This window comes from Pristiophorus japonicus, chromosome 1 (assembly GCF_044704955.1).
Source record: "Pristiophorus japonicus isolate sPriJap1 chromosome 1, sPriJap1.hap1, whole genome shotgun sequence".
NCBI classification, from domain to species: Eukaryota; Metazoa; Chordata; class Chondrichthyes; family Pristiophoridae; genus Pristiophorus; species Pristiophorus japonicus.
In genome coordinates, this window is record NC_091977.1 from 471,165,979 (window position 1) to 471,190,071 (window position 24,093).

A 24,093-nucleotide genomic window follows, 5' to 3' on the forward strand; every position below is an offset into this window, starting at 1 on the left:
GTTGAGAATGTGGGAAAATGTATAGAGACAGTGAATTGAACAAAGGATTCATGGAAGAATAGCATTAAGAATGTCAGACTGCAAATGTTACAACATTGGCATAAATAACAGACTGGCTCAAGGTCTTGCTAGTCACACCAGTAAACTTGAAACAATAACAAGGGTGAGAAAGGCTCTTTGTGTAAAAACAGTTGAACAATTGCTGCTACACATAACTGCGTGCCCATACTTAATTGGGCCAGGAAGGCCAGATGTCGGCTCATGAGTGGAAAAAGGGAAGGAGGGATCATAAGAGGATAGGGTGAACTGAATGTCACTCAAATTGTATCATGTACTGAAAATGTATAACCGTTGCGGCCCTACATTGTAACGGGACTTGTCCGTGGGGAGTGAGTGCACTCTAAAGGGAGAGCATTCCTTCGTTCTGATAAGTCCCGGCCGGTGAAACAATTAATAAAGTCTGCTTTGTTATAAGCGGCTACGGTGTTCGACTCAGTGAATTCGCTGAACCAGATTGAGGGAAAAGATTCTGTATTAACATTATCGGACTCGGAAAGACTCGGTAATGATACATACTGCACCATCACAGGGACACGGGGTGGAGTAAAAGTGTATTGGGACAAATGGTGGGAATCTGAACAAGGAATTCATGTTTGCATGTGGGGATCAGAGAATATTTGTCCCGCAGGCATATCGATCGCCTTCGCCAGGCAATGGCAAGATGAAGGGGAAGGGATGGGGTGGGATTCTAGCCTATACGGATGCACGGTCCCACACTCCCCACTCCCAATTAACGTCACCGAACTAAGAGCACACAGTAAGAAACCCCTGCCCACAACCCCGCCAATACGCACAGTAATAGAAAGGTGTCCTACCACCACCAAGGGACCTGGGAACGGATTAGTATTGGTACCGACCGAAAAGGTGTTATATCAGGGGGTACATTATGCAGTAGCTTCAGTAATTTTAAACCTTACCGAGGTACACCTACCTGCATGGTGCCTGAAGGAAACAGAGCTGCTATATCAGGCCCTACTTAGAGACATGTTCAAGAAATTTTATGAGTTAGACTTTGGAAATGTAGACAAAGCAGACCTATACACCCTAAACACTACGGACACCATGGGCTTGGGGAGACCTAGAAGGAGAATCATAAATGACGTTGTCACTGCCTACAATACAGGATCCTCTGTAATAAATAGCCTAGATGACATAGTACTGCAAACACAGATAAACGGTTTAATGAACCAGTTGAGGAAAATCCTGAAACAAGAGAACACAGTAGTAGGTTCAGAACTACACGAGGACCAGGCTATAACTGTCCATTTAAAAGAAATAGCGGTTGAGCTGGAAAAACATGCACAGACAGTGAATGCACTCATATGGGAGGATAGAAACGCTTCGGACCAGGCTGCACAAAACGAGGTGTGCGTATTGTATGGGGCATGATTGTTGGGCGAGGGCCGCAACAACCTAGAGGATTTAAAACAAGGTGTACTCCCCTCTTGGATCAGGAACAAGCACCTCGCAGCCCTCCACCCTTACAGCAATTCACTAAGCCCGTGCCAGCTCCACCTAGCCTCTGAAGCCTACCCTGTCCCAGTAGACTGTGGGAAATCTAACCACACCATTATGGGAATTGTATTAAGGATGCCGGTCATGGGTGGGGCAGCCTGACCCGCACCGGTATACCGGGTGGAGAACACTGGAGTTATTCAGGGAGGTGCACACATTCGTTTCGCAGCGGTCCCATCCTATGTCATAAAGTGGGAGCACGCTGTAACGGGTACTGACCTCTCCAGGTGCCGGAGCCGGGGTGCACACGTAATACTGTGCCCCCAGTACTTGAGTGCCCATTCAAAGTCACAGTGTGGGTTTAAAGCTGCTGGCGCACAACCTATTAACTGCACCATGGAGGTAGTGGCACAAGACCATGTCCCTCCACAGGTAGCATACATAGGGGGTGGGACATATTGTGTCACCACCAGTGCGCCCCACTACCAGCATGGACACTTCTGGTGTCTGGTGAGTGACAGCAGTTTTTGTTTCAAACCTGAGGCATCAGTTCAAGTGGCCCAGGAACGGATTGTCCCCATTCCTGAACCCTCCACTGTCCACCTCACTGTGAAGGAAAACATTACAAACCTGCAGGATTATGTTGTACATTTTGGCTATGCAATTTCCCCTCTACCCGAACATCTTACCGTTCTGCTAAAAGCTGCAATTATCTCACAAAAACACTTCTACACTCTCAAACAGAAAAAAATTGAGATAGGGAAAAAGATTCTCGAGATCACCATTCCACCTTGGTGGGACCTTTTCAGAAATATAGAAGTCCCAGTATGGATCTGAATCGCTTCCCATACTTTAGTTATCTGTCAACTCACTATTATTCTTTGCTTATGGTGTCTCACATGCCGAGTGAAATGCTGAGGCCGTCAGGTCAGGCACCAAAGGGTGCTATACGCTGCTTGGCCGAACTTGGGAATCGTGCAGGAAGGGGTGACACCATACTACCATGTTTAATTTGTATTTGATTTTACCTGCTGTAAACCGAAAATATTGAGTGTTGTAAGAGTGTTACTTAAAATGTGTTTGGCTATGGACCTTTATGTTACTTGAGAATGTGTTTTGACTATGTGCTTTTATTTTATTTAAACTGTATACCATTATTTTACAGTAAAAACCAAGTAAAGGAGGAGCATCGTACCCCCTCTATGCTGTAACCGAATTATATTGATTGTATTAGCTTGTAAATTGCATAGCATTTCAACGGGGGATGCAGGGTAATGTTTAGCTGGTATAAATGCAGGGAAGGTTGACTCTCAGGAGCAGGAATTTTGCTTACCTTGATTTGACACTCAAGAATGTGGAGTGTCAACAGGGGGGACTGAAAGGATGCAAAATTCACAAGAACCTCCCCCCCCCCCCCGCCCCACCCCGCCCCCCCCTAGTGTTTGGGCTCATTCGAAAGGAAATTTAATTTGGGACTATCTACCGGAAATTTTAGAACTCTAAAGTGCTTATGGAAGAAACTACGAACTTTAATCAAATTGTGGACTTTTAAAAGACAAATTCAAGGCTATGGGCGGGCCTAAAGAACTAACAGGAGACAACTTGATTATTGAGGCAGTCTGGGTGTTGGGACTAACATAACTTGTCTGGAGAAATGGATATTCAAGAATCCTTCTCCACAAGAGACATTAACATTATAACAAATAACCCAGAGATAGCCAACCATCAACCTGAACCTCGAAAACCATTTCAGCATATACATCACAAGGAGGCCCAATCCAGCCTGTATGCGAAAAACTAAGCACAAAAGGACATTGCGATTACCAAGCTAATATTTCCATCAGGAAACAGTTTTCGAACATCAACCCACCCAAAACATATTAACTTTTAACGAGCCCGCCAAAATATTACAAAGAGTCAAGCCCGCCAAATTTAAACAAAGAATTCTGAACTGATTTAGCGCCAAGATTAGAACAGCTCAAACCATATAACTGGCCCTTGTTTTTAACAGAGGTTAGGTTGCTAGGTAGCTACAAGGTTGCTACTACCTCAGATGACATACTTTGCCACACAACCAAGACCACGCTTGTGTCATCAAGAAGGGAGAGAAACCAATGCGACAGTTGTAAACTAACTTCTCCAGCCTCAAAATCCTGAATCCTGAAGGAAGGAAGAACATCACCATCACGGCAGCAACCAACCACAACCAACGTGGCACCAAAGAAAAACCACTGCGATCGACCAAATTCGAAACAAAATTCCAACAGGAAGAAACCGAAGAATCGAAAGTTTCCACTCTACAATCTAAGGCCTGACTACCAATAGGTGAAAATATTATCTAAAGAGACTTTGAGTTTTTCTAATGAAGAAAACTGGGTACTTACCCCATAGATCCAAAACATGCCTTACCGCATCAGCGGACTCAACCCAACTGAAGATTGCGCAGTAAGAAGTCTTCTCTGACGTTTGGGATACGGCAAACAGAACCTACAGACGAACCCCGAAATCGTGAACTAGCGCAAACTGACCAAAAAGGATTGGTAAGTATAGTCCCTGCCTGCCCTGGAGTCTAACCTAGCTATAATTAGGTATTGGGAGGTGGGAGATGTCATTTTTACTGTAACCCCCTTTGAATGTGTAATGTATTGTTCTTTATTAGAGTGACTATAAGTTTGATATTGTATGTTCTTGTCTTTAATAAAATCAAAGTTGTTTTGCACCAAAAACAGTTGTCCTTTGCACTTTATCACATCCCCCAAATAAATCCAGTGTCTAGAACCCAAGGGAGTGGGAGCGATTCGAACCACTCAAGTTGGTCAGAGGTGAACCTGACCCCGGGACCATCCCTTACACTGGGATGCAGACTATCAGGCCCTGGGGATTTATTGGCCTTCAATCCCATCAATTTCCCTAACACAATTTCCTGACTAATAAGGATTTCCTTTAATTCCTCCTTCTTGCTAGACCCTCGTTCCCCTAGTATTTCCAGAAGGTCATTTGTGTCTTCCTTAGTGAAGACAGAACCAAAGTATTTGTTCAATTGGTCTGCCATTTCTTTGTTCCTCATTATAAATTCACCTGATTCTGACTGCAAGGGACCTACATTTGTCTTCACTAATCTCTTTCTCTTCACATATCGATAGAAACTTTTGTAGTCAGTTTTTATGTTCCCTGCAAGCTTACTCTCATACTCTATTTTCCCTAACACTATCTCTAATTTCCCTTGTGAGCCACGGCTGAACCACCTTTCCCGTTTTATTTTTACACCAGACAGGGATGTACAATTGTTGAAATTCATCCATGTGATCTTTAAATGTCTGCCATTGCCTATCCACCGTCAAGCCTTTAAGTATCATTCGCCAGTATATCCTAGCCAATTCACGTCTCATACCATCGAAGTTACCTTTCTTTAAGTTCAGTACCCTAGTCTCTGAATTAAGTGTGTCACTCTCCATCTGAATGAAGAATTGTACCATATTATGGTCACTCTTCCCCAAGGGGCTTCGCACAACAAGATTGCTAATAATCCTCTCTCATTACACAACACCTTGTCTAGGGTGACCAGCTCTCCAGTTGGTTCCTCAACATATTAGAAAACCATCCCTTATACACTCCAGGAAATCCTCCTCCACTACATTGTTACCAGTTTGGTTAGCCCAATCGACATGTAGATTAAAGTCACCCATGATAGCTGCTGTACCTTTATTTCACACATCCCTAATTTCCTGTTTGATGCCATCCCCAACCTCACCATGACTGTTTGGTGGTCTGTACACAACTCCCACTAGCGTTTTCTGCCCTTTGGTGTTCCGCAGCTCCACCCATACAGATTTCACATCATCCAAGCTAATGTCCTTCCTTACTGTTGTGTTAATCTCCTCTTTAATCAGCAACACTACCCCACCTCCTTTTCCTTTCTGTCTATCCTTCCTGAATGTTGAATACCCCTGGATGTTGAGTTCCCAGCCATGGTCACCCTGGAGCCATGTCTCCGTAATCCCAATTACATCATATCCGGCATAATGACGTTGAATGTCAATAGGCAGTGGTTCTCCCTTGTTGGAGATAGTCAATGCCTGGCAGTTGTACTGCGTGAATGTTACTTGCCACTTATCACCCCAATCCTGAATATTGTCCAGGTCTTGCTGCAGTGGCTCCTGCCCCCAGTACATCAGATTTAAAATTCTGATCCTTGTATTCAATTCCTTCTGGCCAAGTCGCTCTCTATCACTGTAACTTTATCCAGCCTGTCATTTTTCAAGAACTTTGTGTTCCTCCAAATTTGGCCTTCTGTGCATCTTTTTTTAAAATTTCTGTGCATCCCCCATTCCCTTTGCTCCATTAGCAGTCTGGGCCCTAAGCTTTGGCATTGTCTCCCTTATCTCTGGCTCTGCACCTCCCTCTCCTTAGGCTTAGTCACCCTTCCAAATATCTCCGTGTTGATTTTTTCCCCCACTGCTTACACTTCTGTGAAGTGCCTTGGGACATTTGCCTGATGTTGAAGGTCCAATGTTAAATGCAAGTTGTTGCGGTCTGTGATTTCCAGTGTTGAATAATTGGTGAGTGACGTAACCGCCTTCTCAGGTGACGCGCCGGGATTCCCTGCCCTCCCCCCTCCCCCCTCCCCTGACGTCCGGCAGCCTGGATTGTACGTGCCGACGTTTCGAGCGACGCCTGGGTGCTCGCGATCCTGATGCCAATCCCGTCGTCGCCATATTGCGATCCACTGGGGAGAGAGAAGAAACTGTGAGGGGAAACGGCGAGTGACCGAGTGAAGGGGGGTGCCGCGAGACAGCTTTGGAGACAGCCTTCGATACCGGCTTGAGGCTGAGTAAACTGCGCCGAGTTTAACGCCTGACGAAGTCAATGGTAAGCGAGCGAGAGGTCGCGGTTGTTTCTGGAAGTTGAGAGTCGGCGGCGGCGGCCGTTTGTCGATGAAAGTAAGAAAAGAGCGAACTGTTGCCCTTGTGGTAACTTGGCGCGGGGCGGGGGTCCGGGGACAGAGAGCGATGGGGGAAAGCGTGTGGGGAAGCAGGCTCCGGGCTTTAACATTCAGCCAGTCTGGGGCGGTAAATGCGAGGGGAAAAACGGTAAGGTTGGAACTTGTGTCGCGTGTGGTCCGAATGAATAACAACAGCCCGGGCGGCGAGAGCCGGACGCTCCCGGCCCCGGGCGGCGGGTCTTATTTCACTTGCGAGTGTTTACATGTACACGTAGTTGTGAATTTTTAAAAAAAATCACAAACTATTGCTGGCGTTCTTTAAAATGCTAAGTTCTGAGTGTCTGAGGTTTCACCAGCGATATTTCTGCGACGCTCCCAAGTTTATAATTTCAGCTCACAGGCGTTGACTTTTTGTTTTTTTTTAAGAAAGTAAGTCGTAGCAACAAGTTGTTTTCTCAACGTCGTTCTGGGCGTGTGCTGCTTCTCGTAGCACTGGTAATGTGAGCTTTCACTGGGCTTGAATGTTTAGATCGCACACTTGAGTTGTTTTGATTCAAGGCTTGTATCGAACATTGACATTCAAATTGAGTACCATCGACAGAATCCAAGGTGTTTAAATTGATCAGCCTGTCACTTTAAAAAAAAATGTATATGGGATTAAAATATAATTCGAAAAAAGTGACTATCTCGGACAGAATATTATTACAAATTCAACTTTATTTCTATTTTAACTCTGTTGGCTGAGGGTCTGAATTAGAGTTAGGCCATCAGGAGCGAAATCAGAAAGCACTTCACACAAAGGGTAGTGGGAATTTGGAATTCTCCCTCCAAAAAGCAGTAAATGATGGGGCAATTGAAACTGTCAAGATTGAGATCAATGGAGTTTTTTTGTTGGGTATGGGTATCAAGGGTTTTGAAGCAAAGGTGGGTGAATGGAGTTCAGGTATAGATTAGTTATTGAATGTCCGAGCAGGCTTGTTGGTCTGAATGGCCTTCTCCTGTGCCTATGTGCTTGAGTTTAAATCTGGTCCTGCGCAGTCAATTTATAATTATCCTGACACTTGGTTGGTTTAATTGGCTGCAACTCTTCTGATCATAGCAATTTCTTGGAATGGCTTATTAGCTGAAGAGAGCCACTTTACTAGTGAAAATACATTTTACATTTTTTATACTAATTAAAATTTTGCTCCGATTTAATATAAACTAGTTTTAAATTAAAAGTATTTGCGCTGAAGCAAAATCTGGGTGTCTGTATTGCACCGTGAATATCTTTTGTTAACTGTTGGAGTTGCTGGTGCTATTATTTTCACGGTAATTTGAAATTTGACTAAAATCCTGATGACAAAGGAAACTTAGTGGGCTGTTTATGGCTGATGGCTAGTACTTTATGGGAAGTTTACAATGTCTAGAGTTAGTCTTCTGAGGTGGAGCTTTGTATATACTTATAATTTAATTAAATTCGGAGTCCTCCTCACTGGTGCTAAATTTCTAGAAAGTTTTATGTAGGTGAGGCAACACTGCAGCTGTGCTCTGAACCAGTACGTTTAAGAAAAAAATGGTTTGCTTGATGAGGATTACTTTATGTAGTTACGGAGCTATTTCAATAATAAGCCCAATTTGTACAGTGTTTTGACTGTATCCTATAAATACTATATAGATCTTTTGTATAATATATTTTCATCTTTATAATGCAAACTATATAGAGGAAGTCAATAATTTTCCTATTAAAATTCAGGGTAAGTGTCTAAAGTTTTAATAATGCCTACAATCTATAGAAATTACAAAACAGAAATGGGTCATTTGGCCCAACCAGTGTGTGTTGGTGTTTATCCTCAATGCAAACAAATAGTTCTAAAGCACATCCTAATTTTGGCCTGCATGGCTCAGTATTCGTTCCCTTATCTATCCTTATTTTTTTTATTCCTCCTTCTGTAAAGTGTCTTGGGATGCTTTCCATGTAAAGGAAAGACTAGTGCTCGAAGGTGGATTGCTGTGGCGAGGAATGATCAAGCATCAAAGGAAGACGAGGCCAAGGGCTTGATGAAGGAAAGCACACAGCAGTCAGAGGATCTCTGTGTGAGTGGTGAAAACCAGATTGTGGGGTCTTCAACATTAAAAAAAGGAGGGAGAGAGAAAACAGGGAATTATAGACCGGTCAGCCTGACATTGGTAGTGGGTAAAATGATGGAATCAATTATTAAGGATGTCATAGCAGTGCATTTGGAAATAGGTGACATGATGGGTCCAAGTCAGCATGGATTTGTGAAAGGGAAATCATGCTTGACAAATCTTATGGAATTTTTTTAGGATGTTTCCAGTAGAGTGGACAAGGGAGAACCAGTTGATGTGTATTTGGACTTTCAGAAGGCTTTCGACAAGGTCCCACACAAGAGATTAATGTGCAAAGTTAAAGCACATGGGATTGGGCGTAGTGTGCTGACGTGGATTGCAAACTGGTTGGCAGACAGGAAGCAAAGAGTAGGAATAAATGGGTACTTTTCAGAATGGCAGGCAGTGATTAGTGGGGTACCGCAAGATTCTGTGCTGGGGCCCCAGCTGTTTACATTGTACACTAATGATTTAGACGAGGGGATTAAATGTAGTATCTCTAAATTTGCGGATGACACTAAGTTGGGTGGCAGTGTGAGCTGTGAGGAAGATGCTATGAGGCTTTAGAGTGACTTGGATAGGTTAGGTGAGTGGGCAAATGCATGGCAGATGAAGTATAATGTGGATAAATGTGAGATTATCCACTTTGGTGGTAAAAACAGAGAGACAGACTATTATCTGAATGGTGACAGATTAGGAAAAGGGGAGGTGCAACGAGACCTGGGTGTCATGGTACATCAGTCATTGAAGGTTGGCATGCAGGTACAGCAGGCGGTTAAGAAAGCAAATGGCATGTTGGCCTTCATAGCGAGGGGATTTGAGTACAGGGGCAGGGAGGTATTACTACAGTTGTATAGGGCCTTGGTGAGGCCACACCTGGAGTATTGTGTACAGTTTTGGTCTCCTAACTTGAGGAAGGACATTCTTGCTATTGAGGGAGTGCAGCGAAGGTTCACCAGACTGATTCCCGGGATGGTGGGACTGACATATCAAGAAAGACTGGATCAACTGGGCTTGTATTTACTGGAGTTCAGAAGAATGAGAGGGTATCTCATAGAAACGTTTAAAATTCTGACGGGTTTAGACAGGTTAGATGCAGGAAGAATGTTCCCAATGTTGGGGAAGTCCAGAACCAGGGGTCACAGTCTAAGGATAAGGGGTAAGCCATTGAGGACCGAGATGAGGAGAAACTTCTTCACCCAGAGAGTGGTGAACCTGTGGAATTCTCTACCACAGAAAGTTGTTGAGGCCAATTCACTAAATATATTCAAAAAGGAGTTAGATGTAGTCCTTACTACTAGGGGGATCAAGGGGTATGGTGAGAAAGCAGGAATGGGGTACTGAAGTTGTATGTTCAGCCATGAACTCATTGAATGGCGGTGCAGGCTCGAAGGCTGAATGGCCTACTCCTGCACCTATTTTCTATGTTTCTAAGCCTCGAGCACAATTATAATGTTCCACTCATAAGAATTGTTGATATGTGGTATAGGTTTGCAGCAAAAGTGTTAAATGAAGTACATAATTGCTTCAAAATAATTCTGGCTATACATCTGACTACAATGTGGAAATGGAATTGATGGTTATGAAAAAACTTTAAGCAAGGATGATTGAATGATATGGTCTATGTCCTGAGTTTTTGAGATTGTAGAAATGTCATCAGGTGGAAAGCAACTGGTTAGTGTTTAATGATGTAGGCTGTAAGTTGGATGTCTTTTCTGGATGTTTACTTGAATATTTTGGAGACAGGTAAAATCTTTACTGATACCTGAAAAAGTTATTTGGGTGGACTTTTTAAAAATTACTTGTTCTCTGGATGTGGGTGATGTCGGCAAGGCCAAATTTATTATCCATTCCTAGTTTCCCAGGAGAAGGTAGTGTGTGCTTTCTTCTTGAACTGCGGCAGTCCTTGTGATGCGGCTCCCCAAATGGTGTTATGTACACCATTCTAGGATATTGACTCTCAAAGGAATGGTGATATGTGTCCAAGTCAGGATAGTGTGTGACTTGGGGGTGAGCGGTAGGGGGAATTGGATGCGATAGTGTTCCCATGCATTGATGGTATCCTCCTCTGTGGAGGGGGTGTTTTGAAGTAACCTTGGTGAGATTCTGCACTAAACTGTTTAGATCATATATACTGCAGCCACGGTGCACCAGTTGTTGAGGGGATAGAAATTGGAATCCAGCAGCCAGGGCAACAGTCAAGTGAACTGCTCTGTCCTGGAGATTATTGCATCTGTGCCCATCAGCTGTGTGATTGGTGAGTATTCCATCGCACTCCTGACTTGAGTCTTGTAGATTGTGAAGAGGTTTTGAGGTGTCAGAAGATGAGCTACTTGTTGCAGAGTATCTAAACTCTGCCCTACCACCTAGTAATATGTGGTGTGAATGCGACTAGCTACTTCTCAGCCCAGGTCCTGCTGTAGGCTGGCATGAGCTGCTTCATTATCAAATGAGTTGTAAATGGAACCGAGCACTGTAGAATCATCAGCAAACTGCCTGACATTGTGGAAGAGGGAAGCTGGTTCGGCCAACGATGTTTCTATGGGAAACCCCTGCAACGATGTCTGGGGCTGCGTTGACTGCTCTCAGACAGCCGCAGCCATTTTCCTTTGCTTCAGGTATGACTCTACCCATTGGAGGGTTTTCCTGTTCACTCTCCACTGATTTCAATTTTGCTAGGGCTGCTTGGTGCCATTCTTGGTCAGATGCTGTCTTGCTGTCGAGGGCAGCTACTCTCCAGTCTCCTCTGGCATTTAGCTCTTGTGGCCACGTCTGGATTAACGCGCTGATGAGATCTGAAGCCAGTTAGTTCTTTGGAGCTTGAACTGAGTGTCAGTGGAGAGATTATTTGTGAATAGGTGTTGCTTGATGGCACAATTGTTGATGGCTTTCGTTGCTTTACTGATAGAACAGTAATTGGCTGGGGTTAGACTTATCCTGCTTATATGTATAGTGCAAACCGGGGCAATCTTTCACATTGAGTAGATGCCAGTATCATAGTAGTACTGGAACAGATTGGCTGGGGGACTAGCTAGCTTTGGTGCCTAATCTTCAACCGGGCATTGTCATAGTCAGTAGCCTTTGATATGTCCAGGGCACTAGGCCACTCTACGTCACCGGGTGTGGATCTAATTGCCTGGATAATGGTACCCTGTGAATGGGACCTTTTGGGGGGTGTGGGGGGGGGGGGGGGGGGGGAGAAAGTCAGACTTGGATTTATATAGCGCCTTTCACGACCACCGGACATCTCAAAGTGCTTCACAGCCAGTGGGGTACTTTTGGAGTGTAGCCACTTTTGTAATGTAGGAACGAGAAGGATCACCACACAATACCTTTGGCTGAAGATGCTTGCGAACATCAATTCTGTCTCGACTCATGACGATACAAGCCATGGTTTAGGGTGGGTTGTTCACAGAGCTTGCTTCTTGATTACCTAACACCATTCTCGACTGATCCATTGGGTGGGGTGGGGTTAGAGGGTCTATGTAGCTCTGTCGGTACTTCCCCTAGACTTGGGTATAAAGAGCATCATTTTTTTTAATGCAGTGAGTTGTTTTGTAATCTGGAATATACTGTCTGAAAGGGTGGTGGATGTAGATTCAATAGTAACTTTCAAAAGGGAATTCGATGTATATTTGAAAGGAAAAAATGTGCAGGGCTATGGGGCAGAGCAGAGAAGTGGTGCTAATTGGATAGCTCTTCATTGGCATGATGTGCCGAATGGCCTAATTCTGTGCTGTATGATTTTATGATTCATGAGGTAAATTCTTCATTCTTGGGTATGCCTTGTGCTGGACACCCTTCCACACTCCACAATGAACCAGGGTTTGGTCTCTTGGCTTGACAGTGATCAAGGAGTGAAAGATGTGATTAGATTGTGGTTGTATACAATTCAGCTGCTGCTGATGGCTCCACAACGTATCACGGATTCACATTTTTGGACTTCCATATCTATGCTTAGTATGTTTCACTTATTATGGTGGTATTGCCACTCTACACACTGGAAGATGTCCTCATGAGACAAGGTTTTCCTTTCATAAGGATCATTTGTTGATCTAAGTTGTCATGGGGAGTTGATTCTGCAACAGGTTGATGAGGATGAAGTGAAGTAGGTTACTTTGTTGTGTTCTCTCCCACTCTGGCAGCTATATTCTTCAGGACTCCACCAGCTTAGTTGGTACAACTGAGCTAGTTTTGATGAAAAAAAAACACTCGAGTACGTTCAGGGAATTATAGACCGGTCAGCCTGACCTCAGTAGTGGGTAAAATGATGGAATCAATTATTAAGGATGTCATAGTGCATTTGGAAAGAGGTGACATGATGGGTCCAAGTCAGCATGGATTTGTGAAAGGGAAATCATGTTTGACAAATCTTCTGGAATTTTTTGAGGATGTTTCCAGTAAAGTGGACAAGGGAGAACCAGTTGATGTGGTATATTTGGACTTTCAGAAGGCTTTCGACAAGGTCCCACACAAGAGATTAATGTGCAAAGTTAAAGCACATGGGATTGGGGGTAGTGTGCTGACGTGGATTGAGAACTGGTTGTCAGACAGGAAGCAAAGAGTAGGAGTAAATGGGTACTTTTCAGAATGGCAGGCAGTGATTAGTGGGGTACCGCAAGGTTCTGTGCTGGGGCCCCAGCTGTTTACATTGTACATTAATGATTTAGACGAGGGGATTAAATGTCGTATCTCCAAATTTGCGGGTGGCAGTGTGAGCTGCGAGGAGGATGCTATGAGGCTGCAGAGTGACTTGGATAGGTAAGGTGAGTGGGCGAATGCATGGCAGATGAAGTATAATGTGGATAAATGTGAGGTTATCCACTTTGGTGGTAAAAACAGAGAGACAGACTATTATCTGAATGGTGACAGATTAGGAAAAAGGGAGGTGCAACGAGACCTGGGTGTCATGGTACATCAGTCATTGAAGGTTGGCATGTAGGTACAGCAGGCGGTTAAGAAAGCAAATGGCATGTTGGCCTTCATAGCGAGGGGATTTGAGTACAGGGGCAGGGAGATGTTACTACAGTTGTACAGGGCCTTGGTGAGGCCACACCTGGAGTATTGTGTACAGTTTTGGTCTCCTAACTTGAGGAAGGACATTCTTGCTATTGAGGGAGTGCAGCGAAGATTCACCAGACTGATTCCCGGGATGGTGGGACTGACCTATCAAGAAAGACTGGATCAACTGGGCTTGTATTCACTGGAGTTCAGAAGAATGAGAGGGGACCCTATAGAAACGTTTAAAATTCTGACGGGTTTAGACAGGTTAGATGCAGGAAGAATGTTCCCAATGTTGGGGAAGTCCAGAACCAGGGGTCACAGTCTAAGGATAAGGGGTAAGCCATTTAGGACCGAGATGAGGAGAAACTTCTTCACCCAGAGAGTGGTGAACCTGTGGAATTCTCTACCACAAAAAGTAGTTGAGGCCAATTCACTAAATATACTCAAAAGGGAGTTAGATGAAGTCCTTACGACTAGGGGGAATCAAGGGGTATGGCGAGAAAGCAGGAAGGGGGTACTGAAGTTGCATGTTCAGCCATGAACTCATTGAATGGCGGTGCAGGCTAGAAGGGCTGAATGGCCTCTTCCTGCACCTAGTTTCTATGTTTCAATGCCCTTGCTTTCCTCAGTTTCCTCCAATGTTCAAATGAAAGAGTACTGATTCGTCTGTTCAAATATGTGGTGATCAGCAGGAGATGTTCTTGACCTTTATTGAGTGAAACCATACGAATTTTTGATATGACATCCATCTATGGTGACATTTCCCCAATGGTGTTCCACTGTAGGACTTCAACATTCCTTTCCTTCTAAGTCTTCAATTTAGTTTTTTTTAGCACCTTTCTCACCTCTCAACCATCCTACGATACCCTATGTTCCATGGATGGATCATCCTCTCTGAACCCAAGATCTCTGCTATTCATTGGCTCTCACAGCCCCCACTGTTCTGCATTATTTGCAACCTCCCTGCCTATGCTTCTGACTGCTGTCTTCAACTCTCTCAGCTTCCCACTGCTATGCACTGCCCATCACCTGTTTCCTTTGCAACCTCCACTTTTCGTTCACCTCTGATAGCCTTCTGCTTCTTCTCCTTGTGTTGTATACAACCACAATCTAATCACATCTTGCATTCCTTGATTACCCAGTGCATGCTTCACTTGATAGCTGCGCCTCCTTGATGCCTCTCATGACCTCTGGCTCTTCTTCCTTGCCTATGGATTGGAGGGTAGCTAATGTAATCCTACTTTTTAAAAAAAGGAGGGAGCGAGAAAACCGGGAATTATAGATCGGTTAGCCTGACATCAGTAGTGGGGAAAATGTTGGAATCGATCATTAAGGATGAAATAGCAGCGCATTTGGAAAGCAGTGACAGGATCGGACCAAGTCAGCATGGATTTATGAAAGGGAAATCATGCTTGACGAATCTTCTGGAATTTTTTGAGGATGTAACTAGCAGAGTGGACAAGGGAGAACCAGTGAATGTGGTGTATTTGGACTTTCAAAAGGCTTTTGACAAGGTCCCGCACAAGAGATCGAGAGAACTGGTTGGCAGACAGGAAGCAGAGAGTCGGAATAAGCGGGTCCTTTTCGGAATGGCAGGCAGTGACTAGTGGAGTGCCGCATGGCTCAGTGCTGGGACCCCAGCCTAGCTCTTTACAATGTACATTAATGATTTAGATGAAGGAATTGAGTGTCATATCTCCAAGTTTGCGGATGACACTAAACTGGGTGGCGATGTGAGCTGTGAGGAGGACGCTGAGAGACTGCAGAGTGACTTGGACCGGTTAGGTGAGTGGGCAAATGCATGGCAGATGCAGTATAATGTGGATAAATGTGAGGTTATCCATTTTGGGGGCAAAAACACGAAGGCCGAATATTATCTGAATGGCAGCAGATTAGGAAAAGGGGAGGTGCAATGAGACCTGAGTATCATGGTTCATCAGTCACTGAAAGTGGGCATGCAGGGGTACAGCAGGTGGTAAAGAAGGCAAATGGTATGTTGGCCTTCATAACTAGGGGATTTGAGTATAGGAGCAGGGACGTCTTATTGCAGTTGTACAGGGCCTTACTGAGGCCTCACCTGGAATATTGTGTTCAGTTTTGGTCTCCTAATCTGAGGAAGGACGTTTGTGCTATTGAGGGAGTGCAGCAAAGGTTTACCAGAGTGATTCCAGGGATGGCTGGACTGACATATGAGGAGAGACTGGATCAACTGGGCCTTTATTCACTGGAGTTTGGAAGGATGAGAGGGGATCTCATAGAAACGTATAAGATTCTGACGGGACTGGACAGGTTAGATGCGGGAAGAATGTTCCCGATGTTGGGGAAGTCCAGAACCAGGGAACGTAGTCTTAGGATAAGGGGTAGGCCCTTTAGGACTGAGATGAGGAGAAACTTCTTCACTCAGAGTTGTTAACCTATGGAATTCCCTGCCGCAGAGAGTTGTTCATGCCATTTCATTGGATATATTCAAGAGGGAGTTAGATATGGCCCTTACGGCTAAGGCGATCAACGGGTATGGAGAGAAAGCAGGAAAGGGGTACTGACAGAATGATCAGCCTTGATCTTATTGAATGGTAGTGCAGGCTTGAAGGGCTGAATGGCCTATTCCTACATCTATTTTCTATGTTTGTTTTCCGCTGGTTGTAGTTTGACACCAGACCTAATACAAAAAGTCTAACTTTAAATTGATTTGTATTGTGAAATAAGCATAAATATAGTTTGAGTAATTAGAAGTAGGAAAAAATATACGTGCTCTGGACAGGATGATTATCTCACATTTCCTCCAGGTTTTTTCTTGTGTGGGGTGAAGTGGTTGCAGTATAGCAGGTGAAGCAACAGAACTGGATTAAGTCTGTAATTTATTAAAAAAACAATGACGTGAAGTCTTATGACGTTGAGTCATTACAGAATGACCTTGTGCTTGATGCTATTACTGACAATCCGTCCTTGGTCACAATGTTGCATATACCAATAATCTGTTAATCCCTAATGTCGATGATTATAAACTCTGTTTCTGAGGTTTGAGATTGTTTTGAGCCTTTTCTTTTGCCTTTGTTCCCCTGCCACTGTGGTTCATTTCAGTAGTATGCAAGTCCATCAATACTTTAGATAGTTAAGAGTTAAAAATGCATTAATTGCCACATGTCCGCATGCAAATTAAATGTTTCAGTGAACTGTAAATGCTAGATCAGATCAAATCAAGAGTGCAACTTTAAATTTAACCTGACAACAATATTCCTGATCCTGAGTTTCAATGTTAGACACAACATTTAAAAAATGCACAATCAGACATTATCAATTGGTAATTTGACCAATTGATAGAGAGGTGTTTAATCCAAGCTTGGTGTGAATCCATGTAGGCAGATTGTGTGAAGTGGCTTTATTTTAAATTTACAGCTGGCTCTTCAGCATAATTCTTTTAAAAATGCAATGTATAAAAATAAAGTAGTGAGTGGTATGGGGTGGGTGTAGCTATGAATCTTAACAGATATTTAAGACTATGCTGTCAGAATTGGCATTTAATTTTCCCAAGAGATTAGTTTATTTATAAAACAAGTCTTCAAACTGACACCAGCAAAGAAAGGACAGGTTTTAGGTTTGATCAGAATACCAGTAAGTGTATAAAAACATTAGCTATCACTTTAATATGTGGTTTTTCAGGACATAATTATATTGCATATTTTACAATATACACTACAAAATTTAGAAATAAAGTACTCTCCTCTATTGCTTAATCAGTTTTTCTGTCCGTCTATAAATTAGCTTGTTCACATCATGTGGCATGTCAGAAATTTCCTGCAATCCTTAAAGGGATTGAAACTGTAATTGTAAGCCACAGCAATAAAAGGTTTTGTAAAGGAATGGACTTGCATTTATATAGCACCTTTCATGACCTCAGGATTTCATAATATTACTTTACAGCCAATTAAATACTTATTGGTGTAGTTACTTGCAATGAAAGGAAGCGTGACAGCCAATTTGCGCACAGCAGTGATAGCAACCTGAAACCAAATAGAGGAAGGTACTTTTGCTTCTATTTTTTTTAACCGTTTAAGCCAATTAAAACAAACCTACCATCAAATTTTAATGAAACTGCATTTAGGGTTAGACTCTTACACTGTTATTACATATGTTAGAGTATTCTCAAGAATATTCCATCATAAAGGGAATATTACATGCAGAAAAAGTTAAAATCTTCAGTGCTTCGACTTCTCATTTTAGTCTATTGCGTTTGTGATTTCAGAAAAAAGGTAATTTCCTAACATTTGTAATATGTTCATGATAAAACTTAATTCAATGTCCATTTTCAAATGAAAAAAACTTTGCAAGACCAATTAAAAAGGATAGATTTATAATTTAATCAGCATAACTCCCTTACACATTTTAAAATACATTTTAATCCTCTCTGATGTACTGAGGGGTCACATCAGTTAATTTTCAATCTATACTGTATATTTATTGCAATTGGGTTTCTGTGGAGTTGCTTAAGTTGAGATGAAGTACTGCTTTATAAGGATAAGCATTATGCCATATTCTGCTCTAGGGACCTGTCCCTTTGAAGCCACAAGATCTATTTTCTGCTTGCTAAGATTACTTTGAGGCTAATTGGTCTTAGACATTCTGACTTGAGGCAATCAGGTACATGCTGATGCTGAAGGAAACCTTTCTTTAGGTTGTAAATGATTCGGCTTTATTTCTCTACTCTAAATATAAGAGGCAGTGTGGAATAGAAAAGTATAATTGACAGCGCACACTATACATGATGTACATTTTTAAGCATATTATCATATGCTTCAGTGTAACACTTTAGTTAATCATAGTCAAATTAATTTCTGTTACAAACTTCTTGCAGTCAATTGGACGATACGCAGGTTTATTCCACTTTCAGCAAATTCCTTCCAGATGATTGCGTGACATACAAATTTATACATTAGGTTTTACTCCAAGCAGGATGCTAGCCAAGTGAATCAGATTGTTCAGAGAGCTTCCAAATAATTATGTTTGCCAGTTGTCCTCGGTAACCAATATTTGTAATGTCTAAGTTAAGATGTTAAATTTAACATGAAATATTGCAAAAAAATTCAGAATTTATTACTCTTGCCTACAAAGTTGTCTTTTGTGCATAGTTTCATCAGTGTTTTTAGGGACTGACTATTTGTACTGCCCTTCTTTCTGTCCCTCTGCACCTGTGTCCTCTCGAGACTCCTTCCCTGATGCTTCTGAACCGGAAGTTGGGTCCCGAACACATTCATTCTGAAGCCTCCCTATGAGCCGCTGAGCCTCCGACCGGCAAACCGAGCCTCCTGCTGAGCCATGCGGGGGAGAGGAGAGAGAACGAGCTGGCGTTGGGGGGGGGGGAGGAGGAGGGGGGGGAGGAGGAGGGGGGGGGGAGGAGGGGGGGGGGGGGGAGGAGGGGGGGGGGGGGGGGGGGGGGGGAGGAGGGGGGGGGGGAGGGGGGGGGGGAGGAGGGGGGGGGGGAGGGGGAGGAGGGGGGGGGGAGGAGGGGGGGGGGGGAGGGGGAGAGAGCTTGGGGTGGGGGGGAGGAGGGGGGGGGGAGAGGGGGAGAGAGCTTGGGGGGGGGAGGGGAGGGAGAGCTTGGGGTGGGGGGGAAGGGGAGAGGGGGCGAGCTTGGGGGGGGGAAGGGGAGGGAGAGCTTGGGGTTGGGGTGGAGGGGAGGGAGAGCTTGGGGTGTGGGGGGTGCGGAGGGATAGGTGGGGGGGGGGGGAGTGAGAGCTTGGGGTGGGGGGAGGGGGGAGTGAGAGCTTGGGGTGGGTGGTTGGGGGGGAGGGAGTGCTTTGGGGGGGGCGGAGGGAGTGCTTTGGGGGGGGGGGAGAGGGAGGGGAAGGAGAGCTTAGGTGGGGGGGGGCGGAATAGGGAAAAAGAGAGCTTGGGGGGGGGGGAAGAGGGAGAAAGAGCTTGGGCGGGGGGGGGAGGAAGGAAGAGGGAGAGAGAGCTTGGGGAGAGGTGGGGGTGGGGCGGGGGGAGAAAGAGAGGGGGAGGGGGCGGAAGAGGGAGAAAGAGCTGGGAGGGGGGTGAGGGAAGAAAGAGGAAGAGGGCTAGGGTGGGGGTTGGGAGGGGAAGAGGGAGTAAGAGAGCTTGGAGAGGGGAGGAAGGGGTGGGGGGGAAGAAAGAGAACTTGCGGGGGGGGGGAAGAGGGAGAAAGAGCTTGGGGGGTCGCGGAAGAGGGATAAAGAGAGCTTGGGGAGGGAGGGTTGGGGGGGAGAAAAGGGAGAAAGAGAGCTTGGGGGGTGGGGAGGGAGGAAGAGAGAGAGAGAGCATGGAAGGTGGAGGGAGGGAGAAAAAAAGCCTGTGTGGAGGGAAGGAAGGAGGGAGGGAGGAGAGAGAAAAAGAGAGCCCGAGGGGGAGCTGGGAGGGGCAAGGTGGGGGGGAGGGGGGAGCGAGAAGAAGAGTGTGTGGGTGGTCGAGAGAGAGAGAGCGAGCGCCTGCGGGGGGAGGGTGGGTGGGAGGAGAGAGACACGGATGAGGGGAGAGACGGAACTCTGGGAAGACGGATCACGTTTTTTCAATTCCCATTGCACCCACACCCGATTTCTCGGAAAGCTCAGTGCGTGTGTTACAAGGGACATCGTTGGAGTGGATGAAATCCAGAAGTCACAACACTGTCACTATTCACTTCATGCTCAATAAATCTGTTAACAATCCGTACATAATGCTCCAACTATGGCCGAGGGTTGGGGGGGGGGGGCGGGATTGGGTGCGGGGTAAGGTCATGCACCTTCGCTGGGGTAAGGGACTTCAGCTCGTGGAGGTACCACTTGGACTGAGGTAAGGGACTTCGGCTGGAACTTGGTGACTTTTGGGGAGATCGATTCTCTGTGGCTTCTGAAGTCAAAATGGATCGAATTACAAATTGGAAAGTCAGTCAGAACTTGGGCTGGGTGCTTCCAGTTACATATTCAACCTAAAATGAGTCTTTTAGATGGCTGAACAGTCGAATATGATAACCACAGTCCCTGTCACAGGTGGGACAGATAGTCGCTGAAGGTAAGAGAGGGTGGGACAGGTTTGCTGCACGCTATTTACACTGCCTGCTCTTGATTTCTGCATGCTCTCGACAATGAGACTCGGTACTCGGCACCCTCCTGGATGCACTTCCTCCACTTAGGGTGGTCTTTGGCCAGGGACTCCCAGGTGTCAGTGAGGATGTTGCACTTTATCAGGGAGGCTTTGAGAGTGTCCTTGTAATGTTTTCTCTGCCCACCTTTGGCTCTTTGCTGTGAAGGAGTTCCAAGTAGAGCGCTCACTTTGGGAGTCTCGTGTCTGGCATGCGAACAATGTGGCCTGCCCAATGGAGCTGATCAAGTGCAGTCAGTGCTTCAATGCTGGGGATATTGGCCTGGTCGAGGACACTAATGTTGGTGCGTCTGTCCTCCCAGGGGATTTGTAGGATCTTGCGGAGACATTGTTGGTGGTATTCAGTGACTTGGAGGTGACAACTGTACATGGTCCATGTCTCTGAGCCATACAAGAAGGCGGATATTACTACAGCCCTGTAGACCATGAGCTTGGTGGCAGATTTGAGGGCTTGGTCTTCGAACACTCTTTTCCTCAGGTGGCTGAACGTTGCACTGGAGGCAGTGTTGAATCTCATTGTCAATGTCTGCTCTGGTTGATAAGAGGCTACCAAGGTATGGGAAATAGTCCACGTTGTCCAGAGCTGCACCGTGGATCTTGATGACTGGGGGGGCAGTGCTGAGCGGCGAGGACAGGCTGGTGGAGGACCTTTTGTCTTACGGATGTTTAGCTTAAGGCCCATGCTTTTCGTATGCCTCAGTAAATACATCGACTATGTCCCGGAGTTCAGCCTCTATGTGCGCAGACACAGGCGTCGTCTGCGTACTGTAGCTCGACGACAGAGGTTGGGGTGGTCTTGGACCTGGCCTGGAGACGGCACAGGTTGAACAGGTTCCCACTGGTTCTGTATTTTAGTTACACTCCAGCGGGGAGCTTGTTGACTGTGAGGTGGAGCATGGCAGCAAGGAAGATTGAGAAGAGGGTTGGGGCGATGACGCAGCCTTGTTTGATCCCAGTCCGGATGTGGATTGGGTCTGTGATGGATCCGTTGGTCAGGACCACGGCCTGAATGTTGTCGTTGAGCAGGCGGAGGATGTTGACAAACTTTTGGGGGCATCCAAAACTGAGGAAGACGCTCCATAGACCCTCGTGGTTGATAGTGTCAAAGGCCTTTGTCAGGTCGAAGAAGGCCATGTATAATGGCTGGCGCTGTTCCCTGAATTTTTCCTGCAGTAGTGGCGCTGCAAAAATCATGTCCGTTGTGCCCCGTAGGGGACGAAATGCGCACCGTGACTCCGGGAGGAGCTCCTTGGCCACAGGGAGAAGACGATTGAGGAGGACTCTACGACTAGCTACAACTTTCCCAGTGGCTGATAGCAGGGAGATTCCTCTGTAGTTGCCGCAGTCGGACTTGTCCCCTTTTTTAAAGATAGTCACGATCGCTGAATCTCTGAGATTTGTATTCGCACCAACTGTGCCTCTCCGCCATATGTCAGTGCCTCAGCAGGGATTTCATCCGCTCCTGTAGCCTTGTTCTTAAGCTGTCTTATGGCTTTTTCTATCTCGTATAGTGTTGGGGTTTTACTGAGGTGGTGGTGGGTAGCATGCTACGGGATGGAATCGCGAACTGCAGCAGTTCGAGAAGGTGGCTCACCACCACTTAAAGACAATTAGGGATGGGTAATAAATGCTGACCTTGTCAGAGACGTCCACATCCCGGAACGAATAAAAACAAACACTTCTGTATGTCAGTTCAGCTCTCCCATAGCCCATTCTTGCATGTAATACTAATTGATTTGTTTCCGCCAGGGTAAACATCCCCTCACCAACCCATCCGTGGCTTATTCTGGCTGTTGGGTGGCTCCTTCCTCCTAGGAGGTCCCAGTCTATCAACCTAGGTCCCAGGCTAAAACCAGTCTTAAGTGCATTTGATATGATATTTGCTGACATACAGTCACTGAGTAACATAAGTAGGCCATATAGCCCCTTGAGCCTGCTCTGCCATACAATCAGATCATGGCTGAACTTCTAAATCAACTCAGTTTTTCTGCCCTATCCCCATATTCCTTAACTCCCTTCGTGCCCAAAAATCTATCAATCTTAGTCTTCAGTGTACTCATTGAGCATCCATAGCCTTCTGAGGTGGAGAATTCCAAGATTCACAACCTTCTACAGAAATGCCTTCTCAATTCAATGGCTGACCCCTTTATTATGAGACTATGACCCCTAGTTCTAGACTCTCCAGCTCAGGGAAACAGCCTCTCAGCATCTATCCTGTCAAGCCCTCGCCTAAGAATTTTCTACATTTCAATGAGATCACCTCTCATTCTTCTAAATTCCAGAGAATACAGGCCCGTTTTACTCCAATACAATAATAGCATTACATGGGATTTACCATACAGAAACAGGCCATTTGGCCCAACCAGTCCATGCAGGTATTTATGCTCCACTCAAGCTTCCTCCTGTCTTTCCTCATCAAATTCTGTCAGCATAACCCCCTATTCCCCCCCTTCCTCATAGGCTAGATAACCATCTCAAATGCATCAATACTGATTGCCTCAACTACTCCCTGTAGTGATGAGTTCCACATTCTCAACACCCTCTGGGTAAAGAAGTTTCTTCTGAATTCCTTATTTGATTTGCTGGTGACTATCTGTTTTACTCATGAGTGGAAACACGCTCTCTGTATCTACTCTATCAGGTCGTCCCTCAACCTTTTTTTTTTAACTGAAGAGAGCCAGCCTGTTCATCCTTTCGGGATATGTATACCCTTGCATTTCTGGTATCATCCTTGTAATTCTTCTCTGCACCCTCTCCAGTGCCTCTATATCCTTTCTATATTATGGCAACCAGAATTGTACGCAGTACTCCAAGTGTGGTCTAACCAAGGTACGATACAGGTTTAGCATAACTTTACTATTTTTCAATTCTATCCCTCTAGAAATAAGCCCTAGTGCTCACCAGATACATTTGTCATCAGTTCCCATAGGCAAGCGCACTCGCTCCCCAGAATTGTAATGACTAATTTTGCCACGTAATCTGAGATAGTTCCTTGGGAAAACTTTAAGACCCAGTTCTGTTTATTTAAATGCAACATTTCTATTGTGCAGTTCAGAGGACAAGTAATATCAGTCATGGCAGGCACTTTGGTACTTGTTTAAATTGTCAAGCTGGTTACTTCACCAATATTAATTTACTGGATTGTAACAGTTGTTGAAGACAGCTCAAATTATGGTAGCTTTGAAGCATTCACAAAAGGGTGGAAAAGAGTGGTTTGAGTTGCAGTGGATGGAACCATTTTGTAGTGGAACATTTCTTGTACAACCTATTTTTAGGCTAAGTTACGTAATACAAAGATAAAACTCATTTCTCATTTTTATGTTATTTACACTGTTTAATTCAAACGATTGAATAAAGAGTGCATATTTCTCCCGCAGTGTTACTTACGGGTGGTCTGATAAAATGTTCTGTGGTGTGTTCATTTGGTG

The 24,093-nt window shown here is 45.0% G+C and overlaps 1 protein-coding gene across 3 annotated transcripts in view; it reads left to right on the plus strand.

Moving 5' to 3' along the window:
• Positions 1-6,173: 6,173 nt before the first annotated feature.
• Positions 6,174-24,093, plus strand: part of plekhf2 (pleckstrin homology domain containing, family F (with FYVE domain) member 2) — a 59,158-nt gene continuing 41,238 nt past the window's right edge. For 2 of the 3 annotated variants that reach the window (XM_070894443.1, XM_070894423.1), the window contains exon 1: positions 6,174-6,384. The gene's annotated coding sequence lies outside the window, so the exon portion shown is untranslated. Of the gene's footprint in view, positions 6,385-8,394; positions 8,534-24,093 lie in introns of all 3 variants that reach the window. The other variant, XM_070894432.1, reaches the window with a different exon arrangement.